This window comes from Salmo trutta, chromosome 31, assembly GCF_901001165.1.
Source record: "Salmo trutta chromosome 31, fSalTru1.1, whole genome shotgun sequence".
Lineage (NCBI taxonomy): Eukaryota > Metazoa > Chordata > Actinopteri > Salmoniformes > Salmonidae > Salmo > Salmo trutta.
This window is the reverse complement of record NC_042987.1, coordinates 399,778-414,285: the sequence shown is the minus strand read 5'-3', so window position 1 is coordinate 414,285 and position 14,508 is coordinate 399,778.

Genomic DNA, 14,508 nt, shown 5'->3' with positions numbered 1-14,508 from the left:
CATCAGCAGAACACTGCTGAAATACTTTTTGTACATATTTGCACAAATTGAGTGTGAGATTGTATGTGTATGTGGGGTACTGTAAATAATGCCTTTAATTGGTCATTTGTGACTCACTAGGCAACATAAACAGGATTTCCCTTAGCTACTACTGTTTTGTACTTGTAAATAAACGCAAAACTTACTCAATTTGACGATTGCTAAATTTGAGCATCCCCTCTTGATAGTGGAGAGAAAAATTTACATTTTAGAGTTCATTTCCTGCAATTCTACACAATTTGCTGTTGGGCATAGCCAAAATGTTGCGTTTTAAATCAAGTTGTCTGCAATTCTACTCATTTGTCCAAGGGGTGGAGAGACAAACATGCTATTTTTAAATGATATCTGAGTGAGAGTAACTAACAAAATCAATTGGGGCCCCGGTCAGTAATTCGACCGTGATTATTACAAGTTTGATAGTTGGCTAGACTAATTTACCAATCTAAAAAATGTTAGCTGACATGGACTTAATTTAATGATTGTCAGTGACTGACATACAGTGAGCTCCAAAAAGTATTGGGACAGTGACACTTGTGTTGTTGTTTTGGCTCTGTACTCCAGCACTTTATATTTGAAACGATACAATGAGTATGAGGTTAAAGTGTAGACGGTCAGCTTCAATTTGAGGGTATTTTCATCCATAGACATTTTAGCAAATTTATTGAAAATTAAATACAGAAATATCTTTACATAAGTATTCACACCCCTGAGTCAATACTTTGTAAAAGCACCTTTGGCACCAATTACAGATGTGAGTCTTTCTGGGTAAGTCTCTATGTGCATTCCACTACCGAGATTGTGCAACATTTGCCAAATATGTTGTTAATCATTTCTAGACAACCATTGCCAGGTCTTGCCATAGATTTTCAAGTAAATTTTAAGTTAAAACTGTAACTCGGTCACTCAGGAACATTCACTGTCTTCTTGGTAAGCAACTCCCGTGTAGATTTGGCCTTGTGTTTTAGGTTATTTTCCTGCTGAAAGGTGTATTAACCTCCCAGTGTCTGGAGAAAAGCTGACTGAACCAGGTTTTCCTCTGGAATTTTTCTTCACCCCCCGTTCCATTTCTCTTTCATCCTGAAAAACTCCCCAGTCTTTAACGATTACAAGCATACCCATAACATAATGCTGCCACCACCATGCTTGAAAATATGGAGAGTAGTACTCAGTAATGTGTTGTGTTGGATTTGCCCCAACATAACCCTTTGTATTCAGGACAAAAAGTGAATTGCTTTGCCAATTTTTTTGCAGTATTACTTTAGTGCCATGTTACAAACAAGATGCATGTTTTGGATTTTTTTATTCTGTACATTTTTCCTTCTTTTCACTCTGTCTATTAGGTTAAAATTGTGGAGTAAGTACAATGTTGTTGAGCCATCATCAGTTTTCTCTTATCACAGCCATTAAACTCACAGCCATTAACTGTTTTAAAGTCACCATTGGTCTCATGGTGAAATCCCTGAGTGGTTTCCTTCCACTCTGGCAAATTAGTTAGGAAGGACGCCTGTATCTTTGTAGTGACTGAGGGGATTTGATACACCATCCAAAGTGTCATTAATAACTTCACCATGCTGAAAGGGATATTCAATGTCTGGCTTGTTTTATACCCATCTACCAATAGGTCCCCTTCTTTGCGAAGCATTGGAAAACCTCCCTGGTATTTGTGGTTGAATCTGTGTTTGAAATTCACTGCTCAACTGAGGGACAGTGGTGGAAAAAGTACGCAATTTTCATACTTGAGTAAAAGTAAAGATACTTGAGTCATTTTCTATTAAGGTAAAAGTGAAAGTATTTGGTTATAAATATACTTAAGTATCAAAAGTAAAAGTATAAATCATTTCAAAGTCCTTACATTACGCGAACTAGATGGCTCCAAACCATTTTCTTTTTTAAAATGTATTTTACGGATAGCCACGGGCACACTCCAACACTTAGACATCGATTACAAACAAAGCATTTGTGTTTAGTGAGTCCACCAGATCAGATGCAGTAGGGATGAGATGGGATGTTCTCTAAGTGCGTGAATTAGACCATGTCACGTCCTGACCAGTAAAGGGGTCATTTTGTTATTGTAGTATGGTCAGGACATGGCAGGGGTGTGTTTGTTTTGTGTTGTTGGGATTTTTGGGTACTGTTCTATGTCATGTATGTCTATGTTTGTATTTCTAGTTCTATTTCTATGTTCAGGGTATTGGTCTGGCCTTCAATTGGAGGCAGCTGTTCTTCGTTGCCTCTAATTGGAGGCCATATTTAAATAGGGGTTTTCAGCTTGTGTTTTGTGGGTGGGTGTTTCCATGTATTGTCTGTGTACCTTACAGGACTGTTTTCGTCGTTCTTTTGTTCAGTGTTCATTTCTTTAATAAATAGGAAGATGAACATTCACATACCCGCTGCGTTTTGGTCTACCTTTAACGACGCTTGTTACAGAACCACCCACCAAAAAAGGACCAAACAGCGGAGGAAGGAGCAACAGGAGAGCTATCTCGAGTCCTGGACATGGGAGGAGATACTAGCTGGAGAAGGACCATGGAGGAAGGATGGAGAGGACCGGGAGTGTTATGTGGGAACACGGCTGGCAAGGAAGCCTGAGAGGCAGCCCCCCAAAAAAATGTTTGGGGGGGGGCACACAGGGAGATTGGCTAAGTCAGGCAATAGACCTGAGCCAACTCCCCGTGCTTATTATGGGGAGCGTTTGGCGTGGAGAGCACCGTGCTATGCTGAAGTGCGCACGGTCTCGCCCATCCGCACGCACAGTCCGGTGCGGTCGATACCAGCGCCCCGCAAGTGCCGTGCTAGAGTGGGCATCCAGCCAGGAAGGAGTATGCCTGCTCAACACATCTGGCCACCAGTGCGTCTCCTAGGCCCAGGTTACCCTGCGCCTGCTCTACGCACGGCAGCCATCATGCCTCAACACAGCCCAGTTCGCCCTGTGCCAGCACTCCGCCCGTGCAGGGTTACAGTTACAACCCAGCCAGGACGGGTTGTGCAGGCGGTGCGCTCCAGACCTCCAGTACATCCTCAAGACCCGGTCTATCCTGTTCCTACTCCTCGCACTAGCCTTGAGGTGCGTGTCACCAGTCTGGCGCCTCCAAAGCCAGCCCCACACATCAGGCCTCCAGTGCATCAGCCCAGTCCTGTACGTCCTGTTCCTGCTCCTCGCACTAGCCTTGAGGTGGATGTCACCAGTCTGGCGCCTCCAAAGCCAGCCCCACGCATCAAGTCTTCAGTGCGTCTGTCCAGTCCGGCGCTGCCGGAGTCGCCCGCCTGTCCGGCGCTGCCAGAGTCGCCCGCCTGTCCGGCGCTGCCAGAGTCGCCCGCTGCGAGGGTCCCCAGTCCGGGGTCGGCGGCGAGGGACCTCGCTCTAGAGGCGCCACCAAAGTGGGGTGAGCCAGTGGTGGAGCGGGGTCTGCGTCCCGCTCCTGAGCCACCTCCATAGGGGGGAGGATTGGGAAGGGGGGTTGTTGCACAAGAACCGTTGGTGACGGTGGCCACCCTCCCTTGCCTCCCTTTAGTTTGGGGTTATTGTTTTTGTGAGTTTTTTTTCTCAGGTGCATTCGGGGTCTGCACCTTTGGGGGGGGTACTGTCACGTACTGACCAGTAAAGGGGTCATTTTGTTATTGTAGTATGGTCAGGACGTGGCAGGGGTGTGTTTGTTTTGTGTTTTTGGGATTTTTGGGTACTGTTCTATGTCATGTATTTCTATGTTTGTATTTCTAGTTCTATTTCTATGTTCAGGGTTTTGGTTTGGCCTTCAATTGGAGGCAGCTGTTCTTCATTGCCTCTAATTGGAGGCCATATTTAAGTAGGGGTTTTCAGCTTGTGTTTTGTGGGTGGTTGTTTCCATGTATTGTCTGTGTACCTTACAGGACTGTTTTCGTCGTTCTTTTGTTCAGTGTTCATTTCTTTAATAAATAGGAAGATGAACATTCACATACCCGCTGCGTTTTGGTCTACCTTTAACGACGCTTGTTACAGACCATTCTCCTGTCAAGCTAAGCATTCCAAATGTAATGATTACTTTTGGGTGTCAGGGAAGATGTATGGAGTAGAAAGTACATTATTTTCTTGAGGAATGTAGTGAAGTAAAAGTTGTCAAAAATATAAATAGTAAAATACAGATACCCCCCAAAACTACTTAAGTAGTACTATAAATTATTTTTACTTAAGTACTTTACACCACTGCTGAGGGACCTTACAGACAATTGTATGTTTAGGGTACAGAGATGAAGTAGTCATTAAAAAATGATCTTAAACACTATTATTGCACATAAGGGAAAGGGGGATACCTAATCAGTTGTACAACTGATTGCCTTAAACTGAAATGTCTTCCGCATTTAACCCAACCCTTCTGAATCAGAGAGGTGCGGGGGGCTGCCATAATCAACATCCATGAGAGTGAGTCCATGCACCTTATGTGACTTAAGCACATTTTTACTCCTGAACTTATTTAAAGCCCGCCAAAACAAAGGGGTTGAATACTTATTCACTCAAGATATTGCAGCTTCTAATTTTGTAGTAATTTGAAACAAAGCAGAAAAACATAGGTCAATGACAACAAATCTCAATTTAATCAATTTTAAATTCAGGCTGTAACACCACAGACTGTGGAAAAAGTCAAGGGGTGTGAGAAATAGGTTTAATCCTAGACACATGAAAAGTGGGATGTATACGGAGGGTACGGGGCAACAGAAGACGAACAGCAGGGGATAATGATTTTGGAGATGGGGAAAGGGCCGATAAAATGGGGGGAAAGTTTGCAGGACTCCACCCAGATGGGCATATCTCGAGTGGGCAGCCTTACCCTCTGCCCTAGACGGTACCTGGGAGCTGGGGTCCGGTGGCATTCTGCTTGTCGTCAATACCTGGAGGTGGTCTGCAGAAGAGCCAACTGGGCTCTCTTCCAGGTACGGCGACAGTGGCAGACAATTGTCTGGGCTGAGGGTATGCCGACCTTTTCCTCTTGCTCTGGGAAGAGCGTGGGCTGATAATCCAGGGAACGCTCGAAAGGTGAGAGCCCGGTGGCAGAGCAGGGGAGGGGGTTGCGGGCGTATTCAACCCAAGTTACTGGCTCCAGGTGGTGGGGTTGGCGGAGACAAGGCAGCGAAGAGTCGTCTACAGGTCTGGATTTGCTCGCTCTGACTGGCCGTTGGACTGAAGGTGGAACCCGGAGGACAGGCTGGCCAACAACCCAATGAGTGTGCAGAACGCTTTCCAGAACCGGAACGAGAACTGAGGACCTTGGAGCTTGGGGAGAGGAATGAAATGGCCGGCTTTGGAAAACCGGTCCACCACAGTCAGGATGGCGGTGTTGCCATCTTACGGGGGAAGATCAGTGACAAAATCCAGGGAAATGTGAGACCAGGGACAGTGAGGGACAAGCAGTCGTTGAAGGAGACCAGCCGGAGCTTGCCGAGAAGTCTTGTTCTGCGCACAGATCGTGCAGGCGGTGACGAACGCTGAGACATCCGGAACCATGTTAGGCCACCAAAAGCGTTGCCGCACAAAGGCCGGGGTTTGACCGGGACCCAGGTGGCAGGTAAGCCTGGAGGAGTGGGCCCACTCCAGGACCGAGGAGTGGACAGCGTGAGGAACAAACATTCGGTTATCTGGGCATGACCAGGTATTTGTAGTGACCGCAGACCGTGTTGAAGGCAGTCTTCTACTTGTCCCCTTCCCGTATCCGCACCAGATTATAGGCGTTCCGCAAGTCCAACTTCAAGAAAATGGAGGGCCCCTGGAGCGGCTCGAAGGCCGAGGCGATGAGTGGTAGCAGGTAGCGGTTCTTCACCGTAATGTCATTGAGGCCCCAGCAGTCGATGCACGGGCACAGGGTTTTGTCCTTCTTCTCTACAAAGAAGAACCCTGCCCCGGCGGGAGGAGGCAGAAGGATGGCTACACCCTGCAGCTCGGGAGTCCTTGATGTAGGTCTCCATAGCATTGGTCTCCGGACCCGACAGAGAGTACAGTCACCCCCGGGGCGGTGTGGTGCCTGGGAGATGGTTGATCCCGCTGTCATAGGGTCGGTGCAGAGGAAGTGAAGTGGCCCGAGAGGTCCTGGTACTCCACAGGAATGGCAGAGAAGTCCGGGGCAACATCCAAGCCCACAGGAAGACGTCCCGGGAAAGGCTGCACTGACTTTGGACAATGGGCATGGCAAAACGGGCCAATAACTGAATGGTGTTTCCTCTGACAGTGGTGCAGCTGGCTTCCGGGTTAAGCGGAAGTGTTAAGAAGCGCGGTTTGGCGGATTATGTTTTGGAGGACGCATAACTCAATCTTAGCCTCTATTGAACCAGTTGGGGAGTTGCATCGATGAGACAAGATTATAATCACAAAAAAGGGGGTAAAAAAAAGTACGGCTGGTTTGAATTTGGCTTCACACTAATCAAATCACATCCTAAGCAACACATCATTATTGACAGAAAAATGTGTCTGGTCTGCTTGTGTTAATGTCCTGAAGTAGTTAGCTTGCTAAATCAATCCTTTCCTATGCCATGGATAGAGTTGGGAATTTGTACTTGTGGTTTTGACTTAATTCTCTGTACAGGCCATTGATTATGACGGTGAATCTAATCTAACCATGGATTCATATATTGTGCCACTGGCCTGAGACGATTGAAGTTATATGTAGCCTAAATATAGCCTAGTAGGCTCACGTTAACTAGCTAGCTAACTTAGCTGGTTCGTTGTTGCTCGTGCAAAGAGGTTAGGCTAGCAAGCATTTTAGCTAGGTAGTCTATGACAACAAAAACTAAAAGCGTACTGTTTGACAGAGCCATAGACCGTTTTGCCAACATGAAAGAGAGGATGGCATTGGCGTTTAACTAGTCTACAAGTAGGGTGAGTCAGCGTATTATTATTTTTACTTGCACACACACACACACACACACACACACACATACACACACACACACACACATACACACACACACACACACACACACACACACACACACACACACACACACACACACACACACACACACACACACACACACACACACACAGACACAGACACAGACACAGACACAGAAATCAGTACCATGGAAAGCCACATGATATTTAGTAACATTGATTTGACAAAATTGTTTTTGGTATCTTTAAGTTTGTTTTCAGTGTATTAAACTAAGCATATACTGTATAGCCTTGTTGATTTGATGATGTTTAAAGGTTTAGGTTGTAATGGTGCTGTATTAGCAGAGTCAGTGCTCCTGTTATCTTTGTGCTGAGTTGTGGTAACTCTGTGGTTAAAAATCAGTAGTTGTTTAGTAAACTGTCTAACATTAACTTGCTTGACCATGCTGAAGGTCATGTAACTGTTTGTTACATGCAATATTTGCGTTGTGGATTTCACCGAACAGATGTTGCTCTCCGGTTTTAGGATGAAACAAACGTAGTTTAATTTATTCCGCCACTGTGTGACTATTGTCTTTTTGTTGTCTCGGCCTTACTGTATATCACAGTTGAGCATGAACTAATGGGTTATAGAGAAAACAACGCAAATATCACAACATAGGTAGTAACATAGCTTTTTTACTGGTTTGGCTTCGTCAGTGATTTTACCCATGCACTGCTACTGCCCCTGGCTATTGCGCCAATCTATCAACGGTGGAACCTGCGGTGACGACGCTCCATGTGTGTTCACCCCATGCTGATGTCCCTCAGCTGGTATGGAGTGTACCATCATCTGGTGCTGGAGCTGGGGTTCGACGATGTGATGTTCCAAGTCTGTTACAGGCTTGATAAAGCTCAGTTTGATGACCCGCTGTCCAGGGTGGGACCTCGCATTGTAAGGGCAGGCACGACATTTCAACAAGCTGTTTCTCCAGCTGAACGTCTTGCCATTTGTCTAAGGTAAATATGATCAATCAATTCTTAAATCCTGACATTGTTATCGATCAATAAATATATGAGTGAGCCAATAGCCTATATGAAAAGATCAGAACATTAACAAATAGCATTGTAATGCAAAATGTTTCATGGCCTACATTGAAAACATTCGTTATGGGATCAATTTACATTAAATGTGTATTGATTAAATCTTTGAGGTTACTGATGCAACTGTTGTATTGTGGTATTTATCTATTCATTTGTGATGCTATCCTTGATATGATCCTGCTCTTGTCACATGCACATGTCTATCTATCCAATGTTATTATGGTTTGTTATGAGAGATATTATACTTTAGTAATACACAATTACATGGTGATGTAAAAGTCTAATAACGACTATCTTCCATATTCCTACAGATCCCTTGCAACTGGAAATTCTTTCAAAATGAATTTTTACAGTTACCTTAATCCTCTCAAGCTCTGTCAGATTGGATGGGGAGCATTACTGCAGAGCTATTTTCAGGTCTTTCCAAAGATGTTAGATCGGGTTCAAGTCCGGGCTCTGGCTGGGCCACTCAAGGACATTCAGAGACTTGTCCTGAAGCCACTCCTGCGTTGTCTTGGCTGTGTGCTTAGGGTTGTTGTCCTGTTGGAAGGGGAACCTTCGCCCCAGTCTGAGGTCCTGAGTGCTCCGGAGCAGGTTTTCATCAAACATCCCCACAGCGTGATGCTGCCACCCCCATGCTTCACCGTAGGGATGGTGCCAGGTTTCCTCCAGATGTGACACTTGGTATTCAGGCCAAAGAGTTCAATCTTAGTTTCATCAGACCAGAGAATCTTGTTTCTCATGGTCTGAGAGTCCTTTAGGTGCCTTTTGACAAACTCCAAGCGGGCTGTCATGTGCCTTTTACTGAGGAGTGGCTTCCATCTGGCCACTCTACCATAAATACCTGATTGGTTGAGTGCTGCAGAGATGGTTGTCCTTCTGGAAGGTTCTCCCATCTCCACAGAGGACCTCTGGAGCTCTGTCAGAGTGACCATTGGCTTCTTGGTCACCTCCCTGACCAAGGCCCTTTACCACTGATTGATCCTTTTGCCTGGGTGGACAGCTCTAGGAAGAGTCTTGGTGGTTCCAAACTTCTTCCATTTAAGAATGATGGGCAACTTCAATGCTGCAGAAAGTTTTTGGTACCCTTCCCCAGATCTGTGCCTCAACACAATCCTGTCTCGGAGCTCTATGGACAATTCCTTTGACCTCAGGTCTTGGTTTTTGCTCTTACATGCACTGTCAGCTGTGTGACCTTTAAATATACAGATGTGTGCCTTTCCAAATCATGTCCAATCAATTGAATTTTCCACAGGTGGACTCCAATCAAGTTGCAGAAACATCTCAAGGATGATCAATGGAAACAGGATGCACCTGAGCTTAATTTTTAGTCTCACAGCAAAGGGTCTGAATACTTATGTAAATGTCATATTTATCTTTTAATTTTTAATACATTTGCAAAACATTTTTTAAAACAGTCTCACTTTATCATTATGTTGTATTGTGTGAAGATTGATGAGAGGAAAAAAGTAATTTAATACATTTTAGAATAAGGCTGTGTTTGCCGAATTCTTTCTCTTTGCTCTTGTTTTCCTCAATAGGATGTCGGTGGGTGGAGCCGAGAGGGTCGTCAGCGAAATGAGACACACCTGTGCTCGGGTGTGTCCCGGAGATAGCTGTGACAGCTGTAACATAACAAATGTGTAAAATGTCAAGGGTTCTGAATACTTTCCGAATGCACTGTAGGCCCACTCACTTGGGAGCCAGGCCCACCCACTGTGTTGGACATACTGCCAAATTATCTAAAACAACGTTGGAGGCAACTTATGGTAGAGAAATTAACATTACATTTTCTGGCAACATTTCTGCAGTCAGCATGCCAGTTGCATGCTCCTTCAAAACTTGAGACATCTGTGGCATTGTGTTGTGCTACAAAACTGCACATTTTAGAGTGGCCTTCTATTGTCCCCAGCACAAGGTGCACCTGTGTAACGATCATGCTCTTTATCCTCTATGGGCTAGGTGGGACGCTTGCGTCCCACCCTAGTCAACAGCCAGTGGAATCCCGTGGCGCGATATTGCGATATTGCGATATTGCTAAATGCAGCACTAACCTTTGATGATCTTCATCAGTTGACACTCCTAGGACATTATGTTATACAAGACATGCATGTTTTGTTCAATCAAGTTCATATTTATATCAAAAAACTGCTTTTTACATTATTATGTGACTAGCATGTGACTAGCATTCCCACCGAAAACTTCCGGTGAATTTACTAAATTACTCACGATAAACGTTCATAAAAAGCATAACAATTATTTTAAGAATTATAGATACAGAACTCCTCTATGCACTCGATATGTCCGATTTTAAAATAGCTTTTCGGTGAAAGCACATTTTGCAATATTCTAAGTAGATAGCCCGGCATCACAGGGCTAGCTATTTAGACACCCAGCAAGTTTAGCCTTCACCAAACTCCGATTTACTATTAGAAAAGTTTGATTACCTTTGGTGTTCTTCGTCAAAATGCACTCCCAGGACTTCTACTTCAATAACAAATGTTGGTTTGGTACAAAATAATCCATAGTTATGTTCCAACAGCGGCGTTTTGTTCGTGCGTTCAAGACACTATCCGAATGGTAAATAAAGGTCACGCGCATGACGCATTTCGTGACAAAAAAATTCTAAATATTTCATTACCGTACTTCGAAGCATGTCAACCGCTGTTTAAAAAACATTTTTATGCCATTTTTCTCGTAAAAAAGCGATAATATTCCGACCGGGAATCTGCAATTAGGTAAACAGACGAAAGAAAATAAATCACGGGTTCGACTCGGGCACGCGCCAAAGCCCTTTGTCCTCTGATCGGCCACTTGGCAAAGGCGATAATGTGTTTCAGCCAGAGGCTGCCTCGATATCGTTCAGCTTTTTCCCGGGCTCTGAGAGCCTATGGGAGCCGTAGGAAGTGTCACGTTACAGCAAAGATCCTCAGTCTTCAATAAACAGGCAAGAAGAACAACCCCTTGTCAGACAGGCCACTTCCTGCATGAAATCTTCTCAGGTTTTTGCCTGCCATATGAGTTCTGTTATACTCACAGACACCATTCAAACAGTTTTAGAAACTTTAGGGTGTTTTCTATCCAAAGCCAATAATTATATGCATATTCTAGTTACTGGGCAGGAGTAGTAACCAGATTAAATCGGGTACGTTTTTTATCCGGCCGTGTAAATACTGCCCCCTAGCCCTAACAGGTTAATCAGCTTCTTGATATGCCACACCTGTCATGTGGATGGATTATCTTGGCCAAGGAGAAATGCTCACTAACAGGGATGTAAACAAATTTGTGCACAAAATTTGAGAGAAATAATATTTTTGTGCATATGAAGAAATTCTGGGATCTTATATTTCAGTTCATAAAACATGGGACCAAAACTTTACATGTTGCGTTTATATTTTTGTTCAGTATAATCATGTAACTATGCTACAGTATATGTGCATGTTTTTCCAGTATAAAGTACTCTGCAGCCACTCAGCGGACACTCTGGACACCAGGTGAGGACAAAGACACACACACAGATTCCTGTTGAACACATTGTCTCTTTAACTACCTTATTTTCTCAATAAGTCTCCCTAACTTCATCCCTCTTCTCCCTAAATCCTCTAGGTTATATCAGCTGTGTCAGTGAACCCCTCCCACTTCTTAACTTCCTGACACATAGAGGACACAGCATGTCACAGAGGTGAGATGGCACTTGGTTGAGTCAACAGGAAGTATTATTAAAGAGATACTTTACATTGAAATACAGATAGAAATGTAGTAGTACCAGAGTTAATGATCCAAGGTCAGTTTTGCATTTCATCTCCTGATGATTATGATGACTGACATAGTGTTATAATTAAAGACTCAAGGCTTAATCTCTCCACCTGTCTTTTGCCTGTAGGTATGTTTTGACATGAGAGAGGATGCCAACCTCATGTGCTCTAAGATAACCCTCAGGCCAATCAAGGTCCCAAGGCTGGTTAAGAGACACCGCTAGGGTGTATCCTGTTTCCATTGATCATCCTTGAGATGTTTCTACAATTTGATTGGAGTCCACCTGTGGTAAATTCAATTGATTGGACATGATTTGGAAAGGCACACACCTGTCTATATAAAGGTCCCACAGTTGACAGTGCATGTCAGAGCAAAAATTGTTGTAAAGCTCCGAGACAGGATTGTGCCGATGCACATATCTGTGGAAGGGTAACAAAAAATTTCTGCAGCATTGAAGGTCTTCAAGAACACAGTGGCCTCTATTCTTCTTAAATGGAAGAAGTTTAGAACCACCAACACTCTTCCTAGAGCTGGCCGCCCGACCAAACTGAGCAATCGTGGGAGACGGGCCTTGGTCAGGGAGGTGACCCTGTCATTCTGACAAAGCTCCAGAGCTCCTCTGTGGAGATGGGAGAACCTTCCAGAAGGACAACCTTCTCTGCAGCACTCCACCAATCAGGCCTTTATGGTAGAGTGGCCAGACAGAAGCCACTCCTCATTAAAAGGCACATGACAGCCCGCTTGGAGTTTGCCAAAGGACTCTCAGACCATGTGAAACATCTGATGAAGCCAATATTGAACTCTTTGGCCTGAATGCCAAGTGTCACGTCTGGAGGAAACCTGGCACCATCCCTATGGTGAAGCATATGGGTGGCAGCATCGTGCTGTTGGGATGTTTTAGAGAGATAGAGAGAAGATGAACAGAGTAAAGTACAAAGAGATCCTTGATGAAAGGAACCTCAGACTGGGGCAAAGGTTCACCTTCCAGTAGGACAATGACCCCAAGCACACAGCTAAGACAACGCATGAGTGGCTTCGGGACAAGTCTCTGAATGTCCTTGAGTGGCCCAGCCAGAACATCTCTGGAGAGACCTGAAAATAGCTGTGCAGCAACGCTACCCATCCAACCTGACAGAGCTTGTGAGGGTCTGCAGAGAAGAATGTGAGAAACTCCCCAAATACAGTTGTGCCAAGCTTGTAGCTTCATACCCGAGAAAACTTGAGGCTGTAATTGCTGCCAAAGGTGCTTCAACAAAGTACTGAGTAAAGGGGCTGAATACTTCTGTAAATGTGATATTTCAGTTTTGTATATTTTCCAAATGTGCTATATATAGATATATAAACAGTTCCAGTCCAAAATTTGGACACATCTACTCATGCCAGAGTTTTTGTTATAACACATGGAATCCTGTATTAACCAGAAAAGTGTTAAACAAATCAAATATATTTTATATTTGAGATTCTCAAAAGTAGCCACCCTTTGCCTTGATGACAGTTTTGCACACTCTTGGCATTCTCTCAACCAGCTTCATGAGGTAGTCACTTGGAATGCATTTCAATTAACAGTTGTGCCTTGTTAAAAGTTAATTTGAGGAATTTCTTTCTTTCTTAATGTGTTTGAGCCAATCAGTGTTGTGACAAGGTAGGGGTGGTACACAGAAGATAGCCCTATTTGGTAAAAGACCAAGTCCATATTATGGCAAGAACAGCTCATTACTTTAAGACATGAAGGTCAGTCAATGCGGAAAAGTGCAGTCACAAAAACCATCAAGCGCTAAGATGAAACTAGCTCTCATGAGGACCGCCACAGGAAAGGAAGACCCAGAGTTACCTCATCTGTAGACGATAAGTTCATTAGAGTTAACTGCACCTCAGATTGCAGCGCAAATTATCATGTTTCAGGAGAAGATACAGATGCAGACAGTGTAGAAGTAACAAACGTTTATTACTAGAACAGAGGGCAGGCAAAACGACAGGCAGAGGTCAATAATCCTGGGTGGTGTGACAAGGTACAGAATGGCTGTAATGTGGGTCGTCTGAAGGAGACCAAGGCGCAGCATGTATAGTGCTCATATTTACTTTTTAATAAATACACTACAACAAAACAACAAAACGACCGACAACAGTTCCGCCAGGTACACTTGACAAAACGGAAAACAACTACCCACAAAAACCCAGGAAGAAAAACCCCTACCTAAATATGATCTCCAATCAGAGGCAACGAGGACCAGCTGCCTCCAATTGGAGATCAACCCAAAAAACAACAACATAGAAATAGAAAACCTAGAACACAAACATAGAAATAGAAAACATAGAAAAACACAAAACACCCCCTGTCACGCCCTGACCTACTCTACTATAGAAAATGACATCTTACTAGGGTCAGGACGTGACAACGGCAGGCAGGCTCAGGGCAGGCAGAATGGTCAAAACTGAGAATACTAGAAAAAGACAGGAGGTGGGGGAAAACCGCTGGTAGGCTTTACAAACAAAACGAACTGGCAACAGACAAACAGAGAACACAGGTATAAATACACTGGGGATAATGGGTAAGATGGGCGACACCTGGAAGGGGGTGGACACAAGCACAAAGACAAGTGAAACAGATCAGGGTGTGACACAAATAAATTCTTCACAGAGTTCAAGTAACAGACATATCTCAACATCAACTGTTCAGAGGAGACTGCGTGAATCAGGCCTTCATGGTTGAATTGCTGCAAAGTAACCACTACTAAAGGACAACAATAAGAAGAAGAGACTTGCTTGGGCCAAGA